The 26,959-nt window shown below is 39.8% G+C and overlaps 1 protein-coding gene and 1 pseudogene across 2 annotated transcripts in view; one reads left to right on the forward strand and one right to left on the reverse strand.

Moving 5' to 3' along the window:
- The window catches only part of LOC309824937 (dipeptidase 2-like), a 28,663-nt pseudogene extending 2,691 nt beyond the window's left edge, over window positions 1–25,972 (forward strand). Inside the window, exons 2-8 of the transcript in view lie at window positions 23,193–23,334; window positions 23,636–23,705; window positions 23,826–24,002; window positions 24,206–24,332; window positions 24,755–24,830; window positions 25,480–25,615; window positions 25,716–25,972. The product of the transcript in view is annotated as a dipeptidase 2-like (transcript). The remainder of the gene's footprint in view (window positions 1–23,192; window positions 23,335–23,635; window positions 23,706–23,825; window positions 24,003–24,205; window positions 24,333–24,754; window positions 24,831–25,479; window positions 25,616–25,715) is intronic.
- BMPR2 (bone morphogenetic protein receptor type 2) overlaps window positions 1–26,959 on the reverse strand; it is a 200,808-nt gene that overhangs the window by 52,951 nt on the left and 120,898 nt on the right. The window lies entirely within an intron of this gene.

The raw sequence follows: 26,959 nt of genomic DNA on the forward strand, positions 1-26,959 counted from the left end.
ATTCACTATCATCTTGAAAAGGGAACCCTCATACACTGTTGGTAGGAAAGTAAACTGGTACAGCCATTATGAAAACAGTACGGAGATTCCTTAAGAACTTCAAAATATAGTTACCATATGATCCAGCAATTCCATTCCAGGCCATATATACGGAAAAAACAAAAACTCTAATTTAAAAAGATACATGCTCCCCTATATTCATAGCAGCACTATGTTAAAACAACAAGACATGGAAGAAACCTAAATGCCCAGTGACAGATGAATGGATAAGGCAGATGTGGTATACAGATATAGATATATAGATAAAATATGATATTACTCAGCCATAAAAAAAAAAGAATGAAATAATGTCATTTGAAGAAACATGGATGGACCTAGAGATTATCATACTAAATAAAGTAAGTCAGACAGACAAAGACAAATATATCACTTATATGTGGAATCTAAAGAAAAAATTGGTACAAATGAACTTATTTACCGAAGAGAAACCGACTCACAAACATAGAAAACAAACTTACGGTTACCAAAGAGGAAAGGAGGAGCAGGAGAAATAAATTAGGAATTTGGGATTAACAGGTACAAACTACCATAAAAAAATAAACAACAAGGACCTACTGTATAGCACAGGACACTGTAACTATATTCCATATCTTGTAATGACCTATAATGAAAAAGAATCTGAAAAACAATATACACACACACACACACACACACACACACACACACACATATACATATATATTTTGCTATACACCTAAAACACTGTAAATCAACTATACTTCAATTTAAACAAAAAACAAAAAAGCAACTTTATCACCCCGAAGATAAACTCTGTAACCATTAACCATTAACTCCTTATTCTCCCCTTCTCCAACAATCTGGTAAACTCCAGTCTACTTTCTTTCTCTATGAATATGCCTACGATTGATATTTCATGTAAATGGAATCATACAATATTTGCTCTTTTCTGTCTGGCTTATTTCACTTAGCATAATGTTTTCAAGGTTCCTCCATGTTGCAGTAGATAGGTTATCTTTTCCCCTTCTTAATATGTCCACTGAAGTACAAAAATTTTAAATTTGGATGAAGTCTAATTTATCTACTTTTTCCTTTGTTGCCTATGGTTTGGTGTCATATGTAAGAATTCACTGCTAAAGCCTAGGTCATGAAGATGTACTCCTATATTTTCCTCTAAAAGTTCTATGGTTTTAGCTTTTATATTGAGGTTGTTGAACCATTTTGAGTTAATTTTTGTATATGGTGTGAAGTAGGGGGTCAACTTCACTCTTTTGCATATGGATGCTAGAGTGTTTTTAACTCAATCCAAACAATCTTTGTCTCTTAACTGGAATATTTAATCTATTTACATTTAAAATACTCAGTGACACATTTGTGTTTATATCTACTATTTTATTTTAGACTATTGGACCATGCCAACTAGTTTTCCAGGCAGTAGAAAGACCTTAGAATATGGTAACAGTTATTACACTCTCCATGATTAATTACTGATGTCATATTTTCGTCCCTTTTTTAAAACTCCATGAACAATTATTATGAGCAAAAGTGCTACAATGAGAACTTTCATATGCTTCTTGCTTGTAGTGCAAATAGGTACAGCTTTTTTAATTTTTGAATTTTATTTATTTTTTTATACAGCAGGTTCTTATTAGTCATCAATTTTATACACATCAGTGTATACATGTCAATCCCATTCACCCAATTCAGCACACGACCATCCCCACCCCACCACGGTTTTCCCCCCTTGGTGTCCATACTTTTGTTCTCTACATCTGTGTCTCAGTTTCTGCCCTGCAAACCGGTTCATCTGTACCATTTTTCTAGGTTCCACTTACATGTGTTAATATACGATATTTGTTTTTCTCTTTCCGACTTCCTTAACTCTGTATGACAGTCTCTAGATCCAGCCACGTCTCAACAAATGACTCAATTTAGTTCATTTTTATGGCTGAGTAATATTCCATTTTATATATGTACCACATCTTCTTTACCCATTCACCTGTCGATGGGCATTTAGGTTGCTTCCACGACCTGGCTATTGTAAATAGTGCTGCAATGAACATTGGGGTGCATGTGTCTTTTTGAATTATGGTTTTCTGTGGGTATATACCCAGTAGTGGGATTGCTGGATCATATGGTAATTCTATTTTTAATTTTTAAAGGAACCTCCATACTGTTCTCCATAGTGGCTGTATCAGTTTACAATCCCACCAACAGTGCAAGAGGGTTCCCTTTTCTCCACATCCTCTCCGATATTTGTTGTTTGTAGATTTTCTCATGATGCCCATTCTAACCGGTGTGAGGTGATACCTCGTAGTTTCCATTTGCATTTCTCTAATAATTAGCGATGTTGAGCAGCTTTTCATGTGCTTCTTGGCCATCTGTATGTATTCTTTGGAGATATGTCTATTTAGGTCTTTTGCCCATGTTTGGATTGGGTTGTTGGTTTTTTGAATATTGAGATGCATGAGCTATTTATATATTTTGGAGATTAATCCTTTGTCCGCTGATTTGTTTGCAAATATTTTCTCCCCTTCTGAGGGTTGCCTTTTGGTTTTGGTTATGGTTTCCTTTGCTGTGAAAAAGCTTTTAAGTTTCATTAGGTCCCATTTGTTTATTTTTGTTTTTATTTCCATTACTCTAGGAGGTGGATCAAAAAAGATCTTGCTGTGATTTATGTCAAAGAGTGTTCTTCCTATGTTTTCCTCTAAGAGTTTTATAGTGTCCAGTCTTACATTTAGATCTTGAATCCGTTTTGAGTTTATTTTTGTGTATGGTGTTAGGGAGTGTTCTAATTTCATTCTTTTTACAAGTAGCTGTCCAGTTTACCCACCACCACTTATTGAAGAGACTGTCTTTTCTCCATTGTATATCCTTACACCCTTTGTCATAGATTAGTTGACCATAGGTGCATGGGTTTTTCTCTGGGCTTTCTATCTTGTTCCATGGTCTATGTTTCTGTTTTTGTGCCAGTACCATATTGTCTTGATTACTGTAGCTTTCTACTATAGTCTGAAGTCAGGGAGCCTGATTCCTCCAGCTCTGTTTTTTTCCCTCAAGACTCCTTTGGCTATTCGGGGTCTTTTGTGTATCCATACAAATTTTAAGATTTTTTTGTTCTACTTCCGTAAAAAATGCCATTGGTAATTTGATAGGGAGTACATTGCATCTGTACATTGCTTTAGGTAGTATAGTCATTTGCATAATATTGATTCTTCCAGTCCAAGAACATGGTATATCTCTCCATCTATTGGTATCATCTTTAATTTCTTTCATCAGTGTCTTGTATTTTTCTGCATACAGGTCTTTTGTCTCTCTAGGTAAGTTTAGTCCTAGGTATTTTATTCTTTTTGTTAAAATTGAAATGGGAGTATTTCCTTAATTTCTCTTTCAGATTTTTCATCATTAGTGGATAGGAATGCAAGAGATTTCTGTGCATTAATTTTGTATCCTGGAATGTTACCAAATTCATTGATTAGCTCTAGTAGTTCTCTGGTGGCATTCTTAGGATTCTCTATGTATAGTATCATGTCATCTGCAAACAGTGACAGTTTTACTTCTTCTTTTCCAATTTGGATTCCTTTTATTTCTTTTTCTTCTCTGATTGCCATGGCTAGGACTTCCAAGACTGTGTTGAATAACAGTGGTGAGAGCGCACATCCTTGTCTTCTTCCTGATCTTAGAGGAAATGCTTTCAGTTTTTCACCATTGAGAATGATGTTTGCTGTGGGTTTGTCGTACATGGCCTTTATTATGTTGAGGTAGGTTCCCTCTATGCCCACTTTCTGGAGAGTTTTTATCATAAATGGGTGTTGAATTTTGTCAAAAGCTTTTTCTGCATCTACTGAGATGATCATATGCTTTTTATTCTTCAATTTGTTAATATGGTGTATCACATTGACTGACTTGCATATATTGCAGAATCCTTGTATCCCTTGGATAAATCCCACTTGATCATGGTGTATGATCCTTTTAATGTACTGTTGGATTCTGTTTGCTAGTATTTTGTTGAGGATTTCTGCATTTATATTAATCAATGATACTGGTGTGTAATTTTCTTTTTCTGTAGTATCTTTGTCTGGTTTTGGTATCGGGGTGATGGTGGCCTCATAGAATGAGATGGGAGTGTTCCTTCCTTGTAATTTTTTGAAAGAGTTTGAGAAGGATGGGTGTTAGTTCTTCTCTAAATGTTTGATAGAATTCACCTGTGAAGCCATCTGGTACTGGACTTTTGTTTTTGGAAGATTTTTAATGACAGTTTCAATTTCAGTGCTTGTGATTGGTCTGTTCATATTTTCTATTTCTTCCAGGTTCAGTCTTGGAAGGTTATACCTTTCTAAGAATTTGTCCAATTCTTCCAAGTTGTCCATTTTATTGGCATAGAGTTGCTTGTAGTAGTCTCTTGGGATGCTTTGTATTTCTGCGGTATCTGTTGTAACTTCTCTGTTTTCATTTCTAATTTTATTGATTTGAGTCCTCTCCCTCTTTTTCTTGAGGAGTCTGGCTAATGACTTATCAATTTTGTTTATCTTATCAAAGAACCAGCTTTTAGTTTTATTGATCTTTCCTGTTGTTTTCTTTATTTCTATTTCATTTATTTCTGCTCTGATTTTTATGATTTCTTTCCTTCTGCTAACTTTGCGTTTTGTTTGTTCTTCTTTCCCTAGTTCCTTTAGGTGTAAGGTTACATTGTTTATTTGAGATTTTTCTTGTTTCTTGAGGTAGGCTTGTATAGCTATAAACTTCCCTCTTAGAAGTGCTTTTGCTGCATCCCATAGGTTTTGGATCGTCATGTTTTCATTGTCATTTCTCTCCAGGTATTGTTGGATTTCCTCTTTGATTTCTTCAGTGATCTCGTGGTTATTTAGTAACGTATTGTTTAGCCTCCGTGTGTTAGTGTTTTTTATGTTTTTTCCCCTGTAATTCATTTCTAACCTCATAGCGTTATGGTCAGAAGATGCTTGATATGATTTCAATTTTCTTAAATTTACTGAGGCTTGATTTGTGACCCAAGATGTGATCTATCCAGGAGAATGTTCCGAGCGCACTTGAGAAGAAAGTGTAATCTGCTGTTTTTGGATGGATGTCCTATAAACATCAATAAATCTATCTGGTATATTGTGTCATTTAAAGCTTCTGTTCCCTTACTTATTTTCATTTTGGATGATCTGTCCATTGGTGTAAGTGAGGTGTTCAAGTCCTCCACTATTATTGTGTTACTGTCATTTTCCTCTTTTATAGCTGTTAGCAGTTCCCTTATGTATTGAGGTGCTCTATGTTGGGTGCATATATATTTATAATTTTTATATCTTCTTCTTGGATTGATCCCGTGATCATTATATAGTGTCCTTCCTTGTCTCTTGTAACGTTCTTTAACGTCTATTTTATCTGATATGAGTATTGCTACTCCAGCTTTCTTTTGATTTCCATTTGCATGGAATATCTTTTTTGATCCCCTCACTTTCAGTCTGAATGCGTCCCTAGGTCTGAAGTTGGTCTCCTGGAGACAGCATATATAGATGGGTCTTGTTTTTGTATCCATTCAGCAAGGCTGTGTCTTTTGGATGGAGCATTTAATGCATTCACGTTTAAGGTAATTATCGATATGTATGTTCCTATGACCATTTTCTTGATTGTTTTGGGTTTGTTTTAGTAGGTCCTTTTCTTCTCTTGTGTTTCCCACTTAGAGAAATTCCTTTAGCATTTGTTGTAGAGCTGGTTTGGTGGTGCTGAATTCTCTTAGCTTCTGCTTGTCTGTAAATCTTTTGATTTCTCCATCGAATCTGAATTAGATCCTTGTTGGGTAGAGTAATCTTGGTTGTAGGGTCTTCCCTTTCATGACTTTAAGAATATCATGCCACTCCCTTCTGGCTTGTAGAGTTTCTGCTGAGAAATCAGCTGTTAACCTTATGGGAGTTCCCCTGTATGTTATTTGTCCTTTTTCCCTTGCTGCTTTCAATAATTTTTCTTTGTCTTTAATTTTTCCCAATTTGATTACTATGTTTCTTGGCGTGTTTCTCCTTGGGTTTATCCTGTATGGGACTCTGTGCACTTCCTGGACTTGGGTGGTTATTTCCTTTCCCATGTTAGGGAAGTTTTTGACTATAATCTCTTCAGATATTTTCTCTGGTCCTTTCTCTCTCTTTTCTCCTTCTGGCACCCCTATAATGCAAATGTTCGTGTGTTTAATGTTGTCCCAGAGGTTTCTTAGGCTGTCTTCATTTCTTTTCATTGTTTTTTCTTCATTCTGTTCCACAGCAGTGAATTCCACCATTCTGTCTTCCAGGTCCCTTATCCGTTCTTCTGCCTCAGTTTTTCTGCTGTTGATTCCTTCTAGTGTAGTTTTCATTTCAGTTATTGTATTGTTCATCTCTGTTTGTTTGTTCTTTAATTCGTCTAGGTGTTTTTTATACATTTCTTGCATCTTTTCGTTCTTTGCCTCCATTCTTTTTCCGAGGTCCTGGATCATCTTCACTGTCATTATTCTGAATTCTTTTTCTGGAAGGTTGCCTATCTCCACTTCATTTAGTTGTTTTTCTGGGGTTTTATCTTGTTCCTTCATCTGGCACATAGCCCTCTGCCTTTTCATCTTGTCTATCTTTCTGTGAATTTTTTTTTTCCCCCACAGGGTGCAGGATTGTAGTTCTTCTTGCTTTTGCTGTCTGCCCTCTGGTACAACTTCTTTGGCAACAGTTTAGCTCTATCTCCTATGATTAAGCAATTCTACTCTTAGGTATAGACTTTGGAGAAACACATGCACATGTGTACCAGGACATACATTCATGAATGTTCACAGTTGAATTATTCTCAATATACAAAAATTAGAAACAACCCAAATGTCTATCATCAAGAGAATGGACAAGTAATTGTTGTATATCTATACAATGGAATACTATGCAGCAGTGTGGAAATGACTTGCATTCATTATATTAAAAACAAACGAACAAATATGCCAGAAGAATTACAGCTTTGTCAGTAACACAAACAAATCTGAAAACATCTTGTTGGGTGAAGGAAGCAAGACACAAAAGAAAAGGCTCTGAGTTAATTAATATAAAGTTTAAAAACTGGAAAAATTTAACTATATTAAACTCTTGGGCATATATCAAAAGATAGACAAACTAAAGAAAGATTACAGAAAAAATTATGGAAATCAAGGAAATGATTATCATTTAGCTGTCATAATAACAGCTATCCTGAAAAGGGGGAAAAATGAGTTGTGATTAGGAAGACACAAAACACAGGGGTCATCTGGGATGTTTTTCTGGATTTGGGTTTGATGATGCTTTATGTTGAACTGTATATATTTTATATCATATGTTCTACTATAAAATACTTAAGCCCAGAAAAAAAGACTAGAAGGAAATGCACTGAAATGTTAGCAAAAATTTTGAGCAATTTTTATATATGTATTTTCTAAATATTCTACAATAAATATGGATTATTTTCTATTTTAAGCAGCAGAAAACCCAACAACCATCATTTTAAAAGAACTCACTGCTTGTTCTCTAGGAGTTCACAATGTAGTACCAGTTTTCATGTATGAGCTTCCCTCTTTATTGGCTGTGTACAAAATGTTCCTGCTTTACTATCATAAGGAATTATCCTCTAACATCTGACTTTTGGTATCCCAGTTTCTCTGAATGTCTGAGTTTAGAAATGCTAGTATCTGATACTTAAGATTTACTGCACAAACAAAAATTCTCCTTAACCCCTACTATTAACCACCATTATTAACTGCCACGATTGTATAGTGCCAAACTATATAATAAAATGATAGTTTTCAACTTATTTTCCTTTGTCTACAAAATATAAACATACCACAGGCATCTTACCAATTTCACACTGTCACCGTTAAATCCTACTTTATATGAAATGGCCAGTAGGTTTACCAAAAAAAAACCAAAAACAGCTATTATCCTCTGCTCTCCTTATTCCCAAATATTAAAAGATAAGATTAATAAAATAGGCACATAATAAATCAAATACACGGGGCTATCTACATCTTAGAAGAATCATCAACATAGGATAGTCAAAGGATGTCTTTACAATGAACTATAGAATAAAGGGAGGGGAACAAAACCATTTAAAAGATGTTCTTAAGTACAGTTAAACTGTTCTGCGTAACTGTGAGGTGTTGAAGAATCATTGAGGCAGACAGATCAGCCTGATATGAAACCAAAAGTTCTGGGATGATGTTCACGAGGAGAAGCTTGGCATTCATTATGAAGCCAAGAATACTGCAAAAAACAGATTCGATAAGGAATAAATGCAGTTGTAAATCAAAGAATGTTCCTCACAACTGTATGTCTGTTCAAACAGCACCCTGTGCAGCATTATCTATAAGTAAATGACATTTCCAGATTACAAAGCAATAGCTAGCATCAAAAACATACAATCAGGTAGGTTTTCTTCTGCAAAAGATCCACATTTTATTTAGCAAAATTAATAAACATGGCAGTATCTTTATAATAAATAATGGAATCAAATGCTTTATGGATGGCACTGATAAAAAGAGGAACCAACAAGCTAAATAAAAAGCCATCTTATTCTGCAGTGGAATTCAACAGATTTTGTAGTCATTATATGTTCTTTTACTACCAAAAGAAAACCTGAAATAGCTGAGAAGATGAGAAGAGCTATACCCAGTCTTAAAAATGGTAGTTGATGGGCTTCCTGGCAGCGCACTAGTTAAGTATCTGCCTGCCATGCAGGGGACACAAGTTCGAGCCCTGGACTGGGAGGATCCCACATGCCGTGGAGCAACTAAGCCCGTGTGCCACACTACTGAGCCTACGCTCTACAGCCCATAGGCCAAAACTACTGAGCCTACATGCCGCAACTGCTGAAGCCCGCGCACCTAGAGACTGTGCTCTGCAACAAGAGAAGCCACTGCAATGAGAAGCCCACGTACCGCAATGAAGAGTAGTCCCTGCTCCCCGCAACTAGAGAAAGCCTGCAGGCAGCAATGAAGACCCAACACAACCAAAAATAAATTAAAAAAAAAAAAACAAAAAAAAGGTAGTTGAGCCATTGACAGAAGTTGTAGGGGGTGTAATTTAAACATGCTTCAAAAGAACATAAGTGCTGGTTTTACCTGTAATAAAGGGCAACTGATATCTTCTGTGCATGCCAGATATAGAAATACCATGAGAAAAACTACAAGGATAGTAATATGAGGTACTACATTTCATATTTGGCCTAAATGAAGACATTCTTAAATAGGAAACTCGTGCCAGGCAGGGTCAAATTTGGATTCTCTAAACGTATGTTGAGGAGCTAGAACTTACAAGCTTTGAATAATCTTTAAGATGTAACATAAGGAAAGAGGTCTCTGCCCTTGACCTGTCGCAACTATTTAGCTGTGTAGGAATAATCATGTGTATGTGCCAGGAAAATCTCCTTGATTAGGAAATACAGCAGCTGGTTTCTGGAATATGTGGAATAACTGCATCAATCAACTAATGTGGGGGGGGCCTTCAAGATGGCAGAGGAGTAAGACGTGGAGATCACCTTCCTCCCAACAAATACATCAAAACTATATCTACATGTGGAACAACAACTACAGAACACCTACTAAATGCTGGCAGAAGATCTCAGACTTCCTGAGAGGCAAGAAACTCCCCACGTACCTGGGTAGGGCAAAAGAAAAAACGAAAAACAGACACAAAAGAATAGGGAGAGGACCTCCACCTCGGGAGGGAGGCGTGAAGGAGGAAAGGTTTCCACACACTAGGAAGCTCCTTCACTGGTTGAACCAGGGGCTGTGTGGGGGTTGGTGGTGGGAAGCTTCAGGACCACAGAGGAGCGCCCAACGACAGGGGTGCAGAGGGCAAAGCGGGGAGATTTCCGCACAGAGAATCGCTGCCAATCACCTGCCGGGGCAGATGGGAGCTGGGAGCTGAGGCTTGGGCTTCGGAGGTCGGATCCCAGGGAGAGGACTGGGGTTGGCCGCGTGAACACTGCTTGAAGGGGGCTAGTGCGGCACAGCTAGCCGGGAGGGAGTCCGGGAAAAACTCTGGAACTGCCTAAGAGGCAAGAGACCATTGTTTCCGGGTGCGCGAGGAGAGGGGATTCAGAGCACTGCCTAAACGAACTCCAGAGATGGGCATGAGGCACGGCTATCAGCACGGACCCCAGAGACGGGCATGAAACGCTAAGGCTGCTACTGCAGCCACCAAGAAGCCTGTATGCAAGCACAGGTCACTATCCATACCTCCCCTCCCGGGAGTCTGTGCAGCCAACCACTGCCAGAGTGCCGTGATCCAGGGACAACTCCCCTGGGAGAACACATGGCGCGCCTCAGGCTGTTGCAATGTCATGTTGGTCTCTGCCGCCGCAGGCTCGCCCCACATTCCGTACCCCTCCCTCCCTCCCCACCCCGGACCTGAGTGAGCCAGAGCCCCCTAATCAGCTGCTACTTTAAGCCTGTCTTGTCTGAGTGAAGAAGAGATGCCCACAGGCAACCTACACGCAGAGGCGAGGCCAAACCCAAAGCTGAAACCCAGGAGCTGTGTGAACAAGGAAAAGAAAGGAAAATCTCTCCCAGAGCCTCAGGAGCAGTGGATTAAATCTCAACAATCAACTTGATGTAGAATGCATCTTCGGAATACCTGAATAGACAATGAATCATCCCAAAATTGAGGGGGTGGACTTTGGGAGCAACTGTAGACTTGGGGTTTGCTTTCTGCATCTAATTTGTTTCTGGTTTTATGTTTAACTTAGTTTAGTGTTCAGAGATTATTATCATTGGTAGATTTGTTTATTGATTTGGTTTCTCTCTTCCTTTTGTTTTAAATTATAGTTGTATATATTATTTTCCTTTTTCTCATTTTGTGAGTGTGTAAGTGTATGCTGCTTTGTGTGATTTTGCCTGTATAGCTTTGCTTTTGCCATTTCTCCTAGGGTTCTGACTGTCCTTTTTTTTTTTAGTATAGTTTTTAGCACTTGTTATCATTGGTGGATTTAGTTTTTGGTTTGGTTGCTCCCTTCTTTCTTTCTCATTTTATTTTATTACTTTTTTTTTTTTCTTTTCAGTACACGGGCCTCTCACTGTTGTGGTCCCTCCCGCTGCAGAGTAGAGGGTCCGGACGTGCTGGCTCAGCGGCCATGGCTCACAGGCCCAGCCGCTCTGTGGCACGTGGGATCTTCCCAGACAGGGGTACGAACCCGTGTCCCCTGCATCGGCAGGTGGAACCCTCAACCACTGTGCGACCAGGGAAGCCCTTAATACTTTTTAAGTTTTTCATTCTTTTTTTTTTTTTTTTTTTTTGCGGTACATGGGCCTCTCACTGTTGCGGCCTCTCCCGTTGCAGAGCACAGGCTCCGGAAGCACAGGCTCAGCGGCCATGGCTCACGGGCCCAGCAGCCGCTCTGTGGCATGTGGGCTCTTCCCAGACCGGGGCACGAACCCGTGTCCCCTGCATCGGCAGGCAGACTCTCAACCACTGCGCCACCAGGGAAGCCCACATTTTTTATTCTTAACAATTGTTTTCTATTTCAACAACTTTATTTTATTTATTTATTTTTCTTTCTTTCCTTCCTCCTTTTTCTGCCTTTTCTTCTGAGCTGTGTGGCTGACAGGGTCTTGGTGCTCTATCCGGGTGTCAGGCCTGAGCCTCTGAGGTGGGTGAGCCAAGTTCAGGACGTTGGTCCACCAGAGACCTCCCGGGCCCACATTATATCAAATGGCAAAACCTCTTCCAGAGATCTCCATCTCAACCCTAAAATCCAGCTCCACTCAACGACCAGCAAGCTACAGTGCTGGACACCCTATGCCAAACAACTAACAAGACAGGAACAGAAACCCCACCATTAGCAGAGAGGCTGCCTAAAATCATAATAAGTCCACAGACACCCCAAAACACACCAACGGACGAGGTCCTGCCCACAAGAAAGACAAGATCCAGCCTGATCCACCAAAACACAGGCACCAGTCCTCTCTACCAGGAAGCATACACAACCCACTGAAACAACCTTACCCACTGGAAGCAGACACCAAAAGCAACAGGAACTACGAACGTGCAGCCTGCGAAATGGAGACCTGAAACACAGTAACTTAAGCAAAATGAGAAAACAGAGAAATACACAGCAGATGAAGGAGGAAGGTAAAAACCCACCAGACCAAACAAATGAAGAGGAAATAGGCAGTCTACCTGAAAGAGAATTCAGAGTAATGATAGTAAAGATGATCCAAAATCTTGGAACTAAAATGGACAAAATACAAGAAATGTTTAACAAGGACACAGAAGACTAAAGAGCAAACAAACAATGATGAACAACACAATAAATGAAATTAAAAATTCTCTAGAAGGAATCAATAGCAGAATAACTGAGGCAGAAGAACGGATAAGTGACCTGGAAGATAGAATAGTGGAAATAACTACCGCAGAGCAGAATAAAGAAAAAAAAATGAAAAGAATTGAGTACAATCTCAGAGACTTCTGGGACAACATTAAACACACCAACATTCAAATTATAGGGGTCCCAGAAGAAGAAGAGGAAAAGAAACGGAGAGAGAAAATATTTGACGAGATTACAGTTGAAAACTTCCCTAATATGTATAAAGAAATAGTCAATCAAGTCCAGGAAGCACAAAGTCCCAGGTAGGATAAACCTAAGGAGAAACAAGCCAAGACTCATATTAATCAAACTGTCAAAAATTAAATACAAGGAAAAAATATCAAAAGCAGCAAGGGAAAAACAACAAACAACATAGAAGGGAATCCCCATAAGGTTAACAGCTGATGTTTCAGCAGAAACTCTGCAAGCCAAAAGGGAGTGGCAGGACATATTTAAAGTGATGAAAGGGAAAAACATAAAACCAAGATTACTACACCAGGAAGGATCTCATTCCAATTTGACAGAGAAATTAAAACCTTTACAGACAAGCAAAACCTAACAGAATTCAGCACCACCAATCCACCTCTACAACAAATGCTAAAGGAACTTTTCTAGGCAGAAAACACAGGAGAAGGAAAAGACCTACAGTAACAAACCCAAAACAAGTAAGAAAATGGTAATAGGAACATACATATCGATAACTGTCTTAAATGTAAATGGATTAAATGCTCCAAACAAAAGACACAGACTGGCTGAATGGATACAAAAACAAGACCCATATATATGCTGTCTACAAGAGACCAACTTCAGACCTACGGACACACACAGACTGAAAGTGAGGGGATGGAAAAAGTTATTCCATGCAAATGGAAATCAAAATAAAGCTGGAGTAGCAATTCTCATATCAAACAAACAGACGTTAAATAAAGACTACTGCAAGAGACAAAGAAGGACACTACATAATGATCAAGGGATCAATCCAGGAAGAAGATATAACAATTGAAAATATTTATGCACCCAACACAGGAGCAGCTCAATACATAACGTGAATGCTAACAGCTATAAAAAGAGAAATTGACAATCATAGTAGGGGACTTTAACACCTCACTTTTACCAAAGGACAGATCATCCAAAAGGAAAATAAATAAGGAAACAGAAGCTGTAAATGATGCATTGAACAACATGGACTTAATTGATTTTTATAGGACATTCCATACAAGAACAGCAGATTACACTTTCTTCTGAAGTGCTCATGAAACATTCTCCAGGATCGATCATATCTTGGGTCACAAATTAAGCCTTGGTAAATTTAAGAAAATTGAGATCGTATCAAGTATCTTTTCCGACCACAACGCTATTACTAGATATCAATTACGGGAAAATATCTGTAAAAACTACAACACATGGAGGCTAAACAATACACTACTCAATAACCAAGAGATCACTGAAGAAATCAAAGAGGAAATCAAAAAATATCTAGAAACAAATGACAATGAAACACGATGACCCAAAACCTATGGGATGCAGCAAAAGCAGTTCTAAGAGGGAAGTTTATAGTAATACAACACTACCTCAAAAAACAAGAAATATCTCAAATAAAGAACCTAACATCACACCTATAGCAATTAGAGAAAGAAGAACAAAAAATCCCCCAAAGGAAGCAGAAGGAAAGAAATCATAAAGACCAGATCAGAAATAAATGAAAAATAAATGAAGGAAATGACAGCAAAAATAAATAAAACTAAAAGCTGGATCTTTGAGAAGATAAACAAAACTGATAAACCATTAGCCAGACGCATCAAGAAAAAAAAGAAAAGACTCAAATCAATAGAATTAGAAATGAAAAAGGAGAAGTAACAACTGACACTGCAGAAATACAAAGAATCATGAGAGATTACTACAAACAACTATATGCCAATAAAATGGACAACCTGGAAGAAATGGACAAACTCTTAGAAAAGCACAACCTTCTGAGAGTGAACCAGGAAGAAAAAGAAAATATAAGCAGACCAAGCACAAGCACTGAAATTGAGACTGTGATTAAAAATCTTACAACAAACAAAAGCCCAGGACCAGATAGCTTCATAGGCGAATTCTATCAAACATTTAGAGAAGAGCTAACACCTATCCTTCTCAAACTCTTCCAAAATATAGCAGAGGGAGGAATACTCCCCAACTCATTCTATGAGTACACCACCATGCTGACACCAAAACCAGACAAAAATGTCACAAAAAAAGAAAACTACAGGCCAATATCACTGATGAACATAGATGCAAAAATCCTCAACAAAATACTAGCAAGTAGAATCCAAAAGCACACTAAAAGGATCATACCCCATGATAAAATTGGGTTTATCCAAGTAATGCAAGGATTCTTCAAGACACACAAATCAATCAATGTGATAAACCATATTAACAAATTGAAGGAGAAAAACCATATGATCATTTCAATAGATGCAGAAAAAGCTTTCAACAAAATTCAACACCCATTTTTGATAAAAACCCTCCAGAAAGTAGGCATAGGGGGAACTTACCTCAACATAATAAAGGGCATATATGACAAACCCACAGCCAATATCGCTCTCAATGGCGAAAAACTGAGACCATTTTCTCTAAGATCAGGAACAAGACAAGGTTGTCCACTCTCACTACTATTATTCAACAAAGTTTTGGAAGTTTCAGCCACAGCAATCAGAGAGGAAAAAGAAATAAAAGGAATCCAAAACAGAGAAGAAAAAGTAAAACTGTCACTGTTTGCAGATGACATGATACTATACATAGAGAATCCTAAAGATGCTACCAGAAAACTACTAGAGCTAATCACTGAATTTGATAGAGTAGCAGGATACAAAATTAATGCAAAGAAATCTCTTGCATTCCTATACACTAATGCTGAAAAATCTGAAAGACAAATTAAGGAAACACTCCCATATACCACTGCAATAACAACAAAAAAACACCTAGGAATAAACCAACCTAAGGGGACAAAAGACCTGTATGCAGACAACTATAAGACACTGAGGAGAGAAATTTAAAGATGATACAAACAGATGGAGAGATATACCATGTTCTTGGATTGGAAGAATCAACATTGTGAAAATGACTATACTACCCAAAGCAATCTACAAATTCAGTGCAATCCCTATCAAACTACCACTGGCATTTTTCACAGAACTAGAACAAAAAATTTCACAATTTGTATGGAAGCACAAAAGACCGTGAATAGCCAAAGCAACCTTGAGAAAGAAAAATGGAGCTGAAGGAATCAGGCTTCCTGACTTCAGACTATATTACAAAGCTACAGTAATCAAGACAGCATGGTACTGGCACAAAAACAGAAATATAGATCAATGGAACAGGACAGAAAGCTCAGAGATAAACCCATGCACATATGGTCACCTTATGTTTGATAAGCAGGCAAGAATACACAATGGAGAAAAGACAGCCTCTTCAATAAGTGGTGCTGGGAAAACTGGACAGCTACATGTATAAGAATGAAATTAGAACAATCCCTAACACCATACACAAAAATAAACTCAAAATGGATTAAGGACCTAAATGTAAGGGGAGATACTATAAAACTCTTAGAGGAAAACATAGGCAGAACACTCCATGACATAAATCACAGCAAGATCCTTTTTGACCCACCTCCTAGAGAAATGGAAATAAAAACAAAAATAAACAAATGGGACCTAATGAAACTTAAAAGCTTTTGCACAGCAAAGGGAAACATAAAACCAAGACGAAAAGATAACCCTCAGGGGCTTCCCTGATGGCGCAGTGGTTGAGAGTCCACCTGCCGATGCAGGGGACATGGGTTCGTGCCCCGGTCCGGGAAGATCCCACATGCCGCAGAGCGGCTGGGCCCGTGAGCCATGGCCACTGAGCCTGCGCGTCTGGAGCCTGTGCTCCGTAACGGGAGAGGCCACAACAGTGAGAGGCCCGTATACCGCAAAAAAAAAAAGACAACCCTCAGAAGGGGAGAAAATATTTGCAAATGGAGCAACTAACAAAGGATTAATCTGCAAAATATACAAGCAGCTCATGCACCTCAATATCAGAAAAACAAGCAACCCAATCCAAAAATGGGCAGAAGACCTAAACAGACATTTCTCCAAAGAAGACATACAGACTGCCAAGAAACACATGAAAGGATGCTCAACATCAGTAATCATTAGAGAAATGCAAATCAAAACTACAACAAGGTAGCACCTCACACTGGTCATAATGGCCAACATCAAAAAATCTACAAACAATAACTGTTGGAGAGGGTGTGAAGAGAAGGGAACCCTCTTGCACTGTTGGTGAGAACAATATGGAGGTTCCTCAAGAAACTAAAAATATGACTATCATACGACCCAGCAATTCCACTACTGGGCATATACTCTGAGAAAACCAGAATTCAAAAAGAGTCATGTACCAATATGTTCACTGCAGCTCTATTTACAATAGCCAGGACATGGAGGCAACCTAAGTGTCCATCGACAGATGAATGGATAAAGAAATGTGGCACATATATACAATGGAATATTACTCAGCCATAAAAAGAAACGAAATTCAGTTATTTGTAGTGAGGTGGATGGACCTAGAGTCTGTCATACCGAGTGAAGTAAGTCAGAAAGAGAAAAACCAATACCGTATGCTAACACACATATATGGAATGTGAAAAAGAAAAAAAAAGGTTCTGAAGAACCTAGGGGCAGGACAGGAATAAAGACGTAGACATAGAGAATGGACTTGAGGACACGGGGAGGGGGAAGGGTAAGCTGGGACAAAGTGAGAGAATGGCATGGACATATACACACTACCAAATGTAAAATAGATAGCTAGTGGGAAGCAGCTGCATAGCACAGGGAGATCAGCTTGGTGCTTTGTGTCCACCTAGAGGGGTGGGATAGGGAGGGTGGGAGGGAGACACAAGAGGGAGGAGATATGGGGATGTATGTATATGTATAGCTGATTCACTTTGTTATACAGCAGGAACTAACACACCATTGTAAAGCAATTATAGTCCAACAAAGGTATTTAAAATAAATATCATTGCAAAAACATTTATGTACCTATAGTTTCTTAAATATACTTTATATTCCTAATTGAATATTTTAGAGATATCTAAACAACATATTCAAAACTAAGCTCCTTATTACCACCTATTGCAAAAAAGGGGCTATTTCCCTTGCCTATTAGTGCAACTGAGAAATGATAGTAAAGAAGAGCAAAAGATGCTGGATAAAAGCTAATGAGTATCACAATTAAATACTTTTTTAACTTAAAGCATTTTATATAAAATGCTGTTTAAAGTACAATGTGTATTTTTTCTGCCTTCTTAACCTAAATATACTGGAGCAAGTATCTACATGACTGGGGTCATAATTTTGGATATCAATTAGCCTATGGTGATATTCTCCGGGGCTATTAAGGTTTCTCAGACCATTGAGTTTTTCTACATTATTGCAACTGATTTCCAATCTTTCCATCTCATCCTTTGCAATCTCTTCTTTATGTTTTCAATGTGCTTGCCTTAACGTTTTTATAATCTAGTTTGGGTTTTAAAAACAGACAGCCTAACTTGTTATAAATCAATGTAAATTTTAAGAAAACAAACTTTTAAAAGAAGACTAAGGGACTTCTATAAAAATAGAAAAATTTTAATAGGAAAATTTTGTAGCATCTATCTCAGCTGCTTATAGTGAAGACACTTCATCATTACAGAGCCGGTACTGCAGCAGTCCATAAAATTAGACGTTATTACGAGTTGACTAAAATTCTAATTCCCAAACTTCCCTGTCAGTATTTGGTGTGAGAAATTGCTCAGGAAGTCAAAACAAATCTGCACTTCCATAGTGCAGGAGGGGAATGAATCCTGTCTGGCTGGCCTTTTTCTTTTAATTTTAATTTTTTGTTTATTTATTTTTGGCTGAGTTCCGTCTTCGTTTCTGCACACGGGCTTTCTCTAGTTGCAGTGAGCGGGGGCTTCTCTTCATTGTGGTGCACAGGCTTCTCATTGCAGTGGCTTCTCTTGTTGCAGAGCACGGACTCTAGGCACACGGGCTTCAGTGGTTGTGGCTCGTGGGCTCTAGAGCGCAGGCTCAGTAGTTGTGGCACACGGGCTTAGCTGCTCCACGGCATATGGGTTCTTCCCAGACCCGGGATCGAACCCGCGTCCCCTGTAATGACTGGTGGGTTATTAACCACTGTGCCACCAGGGGAGTCCTGGTTGGCCTTTATTGAAGACAGCAACCTGTGTGCTATCCATGCCAAATGTGTAACTGTTATGCCAAGAGACAGTCAACTAGCATGCTACATGTGTGGAGAATGTACTTAAGAATCCAGTATGACAGGAAACATTTCATTCTCAAAAAATAATTTTTTTCTTTCCTTCCTGTTAATAGTTCTGAATGTTAGACCTCCTCCCCCCAACCCACCACGGGGTCAAAAGGTATGATTTGGAGTGGAAAAATAGGGGACAGAAATTAGGTATTGGCAATTTTTCTATTTTCATTTGTATGTCAATTTTTAATATAAACAAGGACACAGAAAGTATAAATGCAAGTCTAAGTGTTTCAGTGAACAAGTTTCAGCAGTTCAACTTCATAACAACTATAAATAAACCTGTTAAATGTTTCTGAACAATGCCAGCATTTGGACTTTTTCAAAAACAAGTAAATTTCTTACTGACAGCAACTAAATGGTGTTTGTAACATTTTTATTATACAGTAGATTCCACCCATTCACTATACTTTTCCGAGTTGTCACACATACAGTAACATGTTTTTAATGTTGTCTGTCTGCTGTGCTGTTCCTATATGTTTGCTATTAAAATTAAACTATTAGAAAAAAAGTGGTTATACTAGGTAACTTCTAAAGTCCTTCTAATTCCAAAATTCTATTGAACTCTTCTAGTGTTTCCTGAAGGCTCAGCATTCTCTTCGCTTTTATTCTCAAATTCACAAAAGAAAATTCAACATAAAGTTTACATAAAAGTATACATTAACCCAAAATCTGAAATAGAAATTATTAATTCATATAATAGGGAAGAAAAAAAGTGTTAAAATATTTTTAATCATTAAAAATCATGCTAATGGTTAAATATTTTAAGTGAAAAAGTTTTCAGTATATGTCACATGGTCTAAAAATATGAAATCTCTGAAAAACTGCCAAGAAAAATATTTCAGTATGTATATTCACATATGTGTGCAATAAAAGAGGCCTTTAACCAAAAAACTCCAAACTTTTGTTTTTTGTATCTTTTTTTAAAAAACATATATGCTATATATAGGCTATCCCTGAAATTGTTGTATTCTGCTAGTTCTAATAAACCCTCCTCTTCCTCCCTATCAGCTTTCTCAGTTAAATACTCAGCCAAATGTAAACACTGCTATGTATGCCTGTGTGCAATGTCTGGGCTTGTACAAGCAAGCACTTCCTGAATGCAGAACTGACAGGGAAGCGCTGTCTGCCTCATTGGAGCCTGGGATGTTTCTGTTTACAAATCCTGGAGCCAGGCAGGGGCCACTACTGGAGGCGAGCTGTCTGCTTCCTTGCTACACTCGGCCTTTGTCTGGGTCTGTGTCAGAGAAAGAACAACATTGTTGCATGTGCTGCAAACAACAAAGGAAATCTTAAACATAACACACACTGGTTATATTGGCTCCTTAATCTTTTAAAACTCTGTGTGAAAAGGCAAATTAGGGATTAAGTTAAAAAAAATTTTTTTAAGAGTTTGCTTTTCATAAAAGCAGAGAAAAACACTTAAATCAAACAATTAATGTAGTCGGAGTTAAATGAATTCCATAGCAAAATAATTCAGATTGCTAAATACGATTTCAGTAATGATGATATATTATGCAGCATAGTGTTTTGAACAAATATTTTTACAAACAGTAAACAATGTTGACTTATTTTAATTATTATGTTTGGAATGGTAACTATACAGTAATCATAATCAGATTAATGTTTATGTTTAATGTCCCAAAAACAAATTGAGAGGAGGCAGTAGGAGGCAGTTTGTTTTTTTTCCTCCAAGATGGTATTTAATACTGAACATTTAAGACTATTTTAAATTTAACTTTCCTTGTTAATCACTGTAAACAGACCTAGCCTGTAAGAAACAAACACAACAAATAACAACAATAAACAAAAATATTTCATATTCTGCTGAGTCCAGCCCTTTTATGACTGAATTATAAAAGGAATAGCAGAAAACTAAAGGGAAAGAAAGAGAGAAAGAGAAACAAACTGCGTTAAACCCCCTTCCCCAAAATAAGTTTGAGAAGAAAACACAGGAAAGATAATCAGTGCCTATCAATCTTAACTTCTATGTATTTAAAATTTTAATGTCTTTAAAACAGCTGCTTTGTGATTAAGAAGACTGAAGTTCAGCATTTTGTTTCTCTTATCAAAGAATGAATTAAAAATAGTTATATTTCACTGGAATAAAGTCATTAAATAAGAAGCTTAAAAATAGAATGTAAGTAAATAGGTTAAGAATTTTTAGTAAACAGAAGAAAATACAAGATAAAGATTAATCTGCAGACTATGCTACCTTTAAAAAATAACATAAAAGTATAAAGAAAACATCATTAGATATGTTCTCAAAATATTTTTGGTATAATTCTACCAGGCCTTAATTGTCGCTATTTTGCTGAGATTTTATTTTTTACCTTTATATATAGATATGATAAAACAAAAGTGTTGTTACTGCATGCAACAGCTTTTGAAAATAATTATTTCATACTCCTTACAAATCAACAATAACCTAACTAAGAAAAGTCAATTTGAGCCTAAGTTAACATTAGGAAAACAGAAATCTAATCACTGCAATATTCATTACGTAAAACAAAACAAATTAAAACTCTCACAATACAGAATCATACAAAAGAGTCAGATTGACTAAAATATACTTAGTCAATTCTTCTAACTGGTATATAAATGATACTTCTAAATCCAGAATTCATACTAAAGACTCCTCAGAAAATGACCATGAAATAATTTAACTATAAAAGTGGAAGTTACATCTTCCAGTCTTTGCCGACTAGACAGCAAAATATAAATTGCATTGTACGGATAAATCCCGCCCCCTCTGATGTTCTCTTCATTATGATAGTAACTTGTGCCCACTCGAATTAGGAAAGCAAGATAAACAGGTAGAGAAAAATTATCTTTTTTCTATTAAATTTGTTTGCCTGTTTTCTAGTTTTTCCCATAATTGTCTTATTTTAAACCACTTTTTTTTACAAAACATAACCCAATACACAAAAGTGTTTATAATACAAATGCAGTGTTCCGTAAATTATTATGAAGTAAACACTCATGTAGCTACCACCTAGGCCAAGAAACAGAACATCTAGGTTCCCCAAACCCCTACCTGCTCCTTCTGGGTAATAACCGCCTTTCTTTTCATCAAAAAAAGACAGTATCCTAACTTTTGTGGTAATCATTTCCTTGTTTTTCTTAATAGTATTACATTCTCTACCTGATTGGTTTTGCCCATTTCTGAATTTTATATAAATAGAATTTTTGTGCCTTGGATCTGTTATTCAATAATGTTTTCAAGATTTAACCGTGCCATTATGAGCAGATAAAATTCATTCAGGGCTGCTGTTCTATATAACAAGTTATTTTTCTTTGTAATGAGTGTGGAACTTATTATAATAATAATTAAAAGACCACTGTAGGTAATCCCTATTAAGCATCATAGAAACATTACACATCCTGGGACTTCCCTGGTGGTCCAGCGGTTAAGAATCTGCCTCCCAATGCAGGGTGGCTGGGTTCGACCCCTTGTTGGGGAACTAAGATCTCACATGCTGAGGGAAAACTAAGGCTGCGTGCCACAACTACTGAGCACACACACTCTCTGGAGCCCGCATGCCACAACTACAGAGCCCATGCACCGCAATGAAGATCCGATGCAGCCAAAAAAACAAAGAAGAAAAACAAAGAAAAGAAACATTTCACATCTATATACATTTAGTCTTCCAGTTTTATTTAGTACTTTTTTTTTAAAGAGCTGGGCTGTTTTTTGGAATTTCATTTATTTATTTATTTCATTTACTTATTTTTGGCTGCATTGGGTCTTCGTTGCTGCGCGCAGGCTTTCTCTAGTTGCAACGAGCAGGGGCTACTCTTTGTTGAGGTGTGCAGGCTTCTCATTGTGGTGGCTTCTCTTGTTGCAGAGCACAGGCTCTAGGCACGTGGGCTTCAGTAGTTGTGGCACGTGGGTTCAGTAGTTGTGGCTCGCGGGCTCTAGAGCGCAGGCTCAGTAGTTGTGGTGCACGGGCTTAGTTGCTCCGCAGCATGTGGGATCCTCCTGGGCCAGGGCTCGAACCCATGTCCCCTGCATTGGCAGGTGGACTCAACCACTGCGCCACCAGGGAAGCCCTAGTACTTTTAAAGTATCCAATTTTGTTGGCAAGAGAAAAATATTAAACAAAGCAGACAAATGAAAGGGCTGCATATTCTCTCACCGTTTCTAATGTTTTGGCAGCAGAGGCAGTAGTAGCAACCACAAAGGCCAGAATTAATAAAAGATACACTAGGGAAGAACAGAGCAGAAAAAAAAGCTTGGAGATTAAGAGATAGGATAGAGGAAAACATGTCTTACTGGACAGGGCTTTATATAATTAGCACCATTCAGAAAACCATCCTTAATAAACCATTGAAATCCTTAACTTACCTATTCCATAGTTCTCAGACTATTTCCTCATCCCCTACCCTCAAAGCACCTACCTTATCGTACTTGACAATTCTTTTTTTTTTTGGTAGGTGTTAGGGACTTCAGTAAGCTACCCCTGCCTCTGAAAATGATCATCTGACCTACCTGCCCCCAGCTCTCAACAATACCCGGAAGTTGGCTAGCCTCACTGGTGTGGAGGGCGGCCACTCACTGGAGAGTAGCCTCTCCATCTTGCATACCTTCTATGCGCTGGGTGTGTGCTACGTGACACTCACCCACACCTGCAACGCGCCCTGGTTAGCACAGTGCAGATGGTAAGGACCCAGTGAGGCAGGGATCTGCCCAAGATCACGCTGGGGCCCAAAGCAAGTTTACCCCTGTGATCCGACCCTGAACCTGGGGTGGGGAGGGGAATGGAGGTTTGCAGAACAAGACTGAATCCCCAGAAGGGCCCTTCTACTGCCAGGCACAGCCCAGTTTGGGTCCCTCCTCTTGCACCGGGGAGTTGCAGGTGTAGACGGTTCGACAGAACCTCTTTCTAGGCTCTTGTAGCCAAGCCATGGCCACCAGTCAGACTGCCTCCTGGCCATCCTGCAGGGCACAGAGCTCAGCAAAGGGTATCCACCCATTCTACAGCAATGTCAGTCGGCTGACCGGCTTTGGCGAGGTAAGCACCCAGGTTCCATACCCTGCCCCACATAAATGTACAGCCCCGCCTGTTCCCTACAGATAAATGCACACAAGATAAATGCAGCCCTGATGCCCTCTCCCCATCCTGTCCCTGCAGAAGGTGGTGGCAGAAATGAACTGCCTGGGCATGATGGTGGACTTGTCCCATGTCTCGGATGCTGTGGCACGGCGAGCCCTAGAAGTGTCACAGGCACCTGCCATCTTCTCCCACTCAGCTGCCCGGGGGGTGTGCAAGAACACTCGAAATGTTCCTGATGATATCCTGCAGCTTCTGGTGAGAGACTGCCCTGGCCCTCATACCTAAAGCAAAAGGTTAAAACCAGGAACTCTTGAACCTGAGCCTCTTCTCCCTCAATTTCCTCAAACCCCAGGTTAAATATCTTCTGCCTCCAAAACCCACAGTCCACAGCCCCTGAACTCTTGAGCCCTAGGTGGGGGTCTAGGTGGTAAGATACTCCTCCAAACCTGGAAACCCAGGGCCAAGACACCACCCAGATCAGGGCTGCAGCTCCTCCATTCACACAAACCCAGAGAGGAGACGACTCTGACCTCAAAGCCAGGGCTGAACACCTTCCTCACAGGGGCCAAGAGAGTGAACAGGCAGGTGGCTGTGCTGGGGGCCAAGCTGACTGTCCACCGGTCCATCCCTCTGGCCAAGGGAATGGACAGCTCCTTAGGTCTCTGGGGTCTTCATCAGTTGTACTCTTGTTCCTCTCTCATCCTCCACACCCGGGGAAAGGAGCCCCCACAGGTTCTCAAGGAGACTGGGAGGCAGGGTGAATCTTGGGTGGGAAATGACCCAAACGGGGTGCTCTGGGGTCCACTCCAAATCTGAAGTCCAGTCTAGAGCCAGCTGGGATCACTTCAGATCAACCTCAGGGCTCTCTAGTTGGTACTCTCGGTGCCAGGCCATGAAGGAACTGGCCTGTTTGGCCTACAGGTTGCAATAAGGGGAATCAACAGAGGCCAGTCATCACCCCCACCCCTACCCTGGAAGCCCCACACTGCTGACTTTCCATCCTTCAGATCACTTCGACCACATCAGGGCAGTCATTGGATGCAAGTTCATCGGGATTGGCAGAGATGATGACGGGGCTGGCCCGTGGGTGCTTCCCCGTGGCTTGTCTCGGGCTGGCTGGGCAGCAGTGGGGCTTTCAGAGCCACCGTGCCCACCACACTGTGGTCCTCATGGCCTTGACCATAGCCTCAGGTGTGCTGGCCCAAATGGTATCTCCCCTCTCCCAGGGTCTGCTTCCTGGGGTCTCCTGTCTGTTTGGCCCTACTCTAGGTCATCATATTTGTCTAAAACACCACACAGAGCTCATCTGCCCAGCATCTGCGCCCATCCAGTGCCAGCAGACCCAGGGCCTCTGAGCAGACTCTTAGCAAGGTCTGCGCTGGGTTGACCATCTTCTCTGCCTGCAGTTGGGTCTGTGCGTGCAGGGGGGTCAACCCAGTTCTTAAAAAGCTTTTCTTCTCTTTATAAATGCAGGCAAAAATTGCATTCAGTGAAAGGCATAGATCTTAACAATAGAATTCAATGACTTTTGATGAATAGTCGGGGCACTTTTGGGGACTTCCTCTGAAGGATGAAGAGCAGGAGTGAATCATTCACTCTCTCCAAATCTCCATTTTCCATATCTGACCAGGGCTGCGGTTCAGTGGACGCTGGATACATAGGGCTTTGGTTCTGACTCAGGACCAGGGAACAGGTCTGAGGCCCAATAGCTGGCTGGCTGGTGGCCACACAGGTTCCTACAGGGGCTGGAGGACGTGTCCATACACCTGGTACTGACAGAGGAGTTGCTGGGGCGTGGCTGGAGTGAGGAAGAGCTCTGGGGTGTGCTTTGAGGAAACGTGCGGTGGGTCTTCAGACAGGTGGAACAGGTATGCTGGGCTGGGCAGAAAAGTAGCTCTGAGCAGGTGGTCTGAGCAGGTGTACGCAGGGGTGCTGTGAGAGGTGCTGCCCGCTGACTGCCGCCTCCAGGTACGGGAGGAGAACGAGGGTCAAAGTCCCTTGGAGGATGAGTTCCCAGATGAGCAGCTGGGCAGCTCTTGCCGCTCCGTCCTCCCACGTCTGCATCAGAGAGAGGATCTGGCTCCAGACCAGAAACTAACCAGAGCTGCGGTTCATGGGAATCCCATTTTGTCACCTAAGTGCTCATTCTCAAAATCTTGCCCCCACATGGGCCCAGGCCTCACAGTTATTGCTGCCTTCCCAGTCCTCATTGTTGGGTCTGGTGATCCAGTTAATCCTGCCAGATGTCACTTTGGCAGCCACAGATACCCCACAAAGTTTCCTTGCACACGAGCACAAACATTTCCTATGTATTATTCTTTTCTGATCATTCTTTCAGTGTATCCCTTCTGGCTTTGTGCAAAGCGGTTCTTTGTTTTGTACCTCGCCGCTGCTGAGCTCCACAGATCCCACTCCTTCCACACAGTTTGCCAATTGCCTTGACAATTCTTTAAAACAGACCTTCAAACATGCACATCTGGTCTTCCATGAAAAGATCATCAGATCATCCATCATTGATTATTCTCACTCAAAACTGTTCATAAATATTTCCTCAGTTCCTACAAACCCCACTCCTCAGACAGTGAGAGAACGGTGGTAAAGTGACACAATATCTAGGGCATTGATGAAGCCAAGGGGAGTTTAGAATAACTGTTGCTGCTACTGAATCATTCTCCAACACAGACACTTCTCTTTCTCACCTCCTCACCTCTTCTTTTTTCCAATTCTTCTTTTTACCTTTCCTTCTCTTTTATGTTCCTTTCTTTCTCCTTGTACATTTTTTTTTTTTTTTTTTTTTTTTTTGCGGTACGCGGGCCTCTCACTGTTGTGGCCTCTCCCGTTGCGGCGAACAGGCTCCGGACACGCAGGCTCAGTGGCCATGGATCACGGGCCCAGCCGCTCCACGGCATGTGGGATCTTCCTGGACTGGGGCACGAACCCACGTCCCCTGCATCGGCAGGCGGACTCTCAACCACTGTGGCACCAGGGAAGCCCCTCCTTGTACATATTTTTGTCTACAAACTTGTCTTAGAGGCACCTACATGTCCTGCTTAGAAGCACTAATGAAATGCTAGGCAGTGTAAGAAGTTACAGTTTTAGTACAACTCCATCTTGGTTTTCAAACAAAAACAAACAAACAAACAAATAGTTATCATATGATCTATGAGATAAAAGCAATTTATGTTTTTAAAAAATAGCATAGTATTACATCA

Source organism: Grampus griseus, assembly GCF_964374135.1.
Source record: "Grampus griseus genome assembly, chromosome: 7".
Classification (NCBI taxonomy): Eukaryota; Metazoa; Chordata; class Mammalia; order Artiodactyla; family Delphinidae; genus Grampus; species Grampus griseus.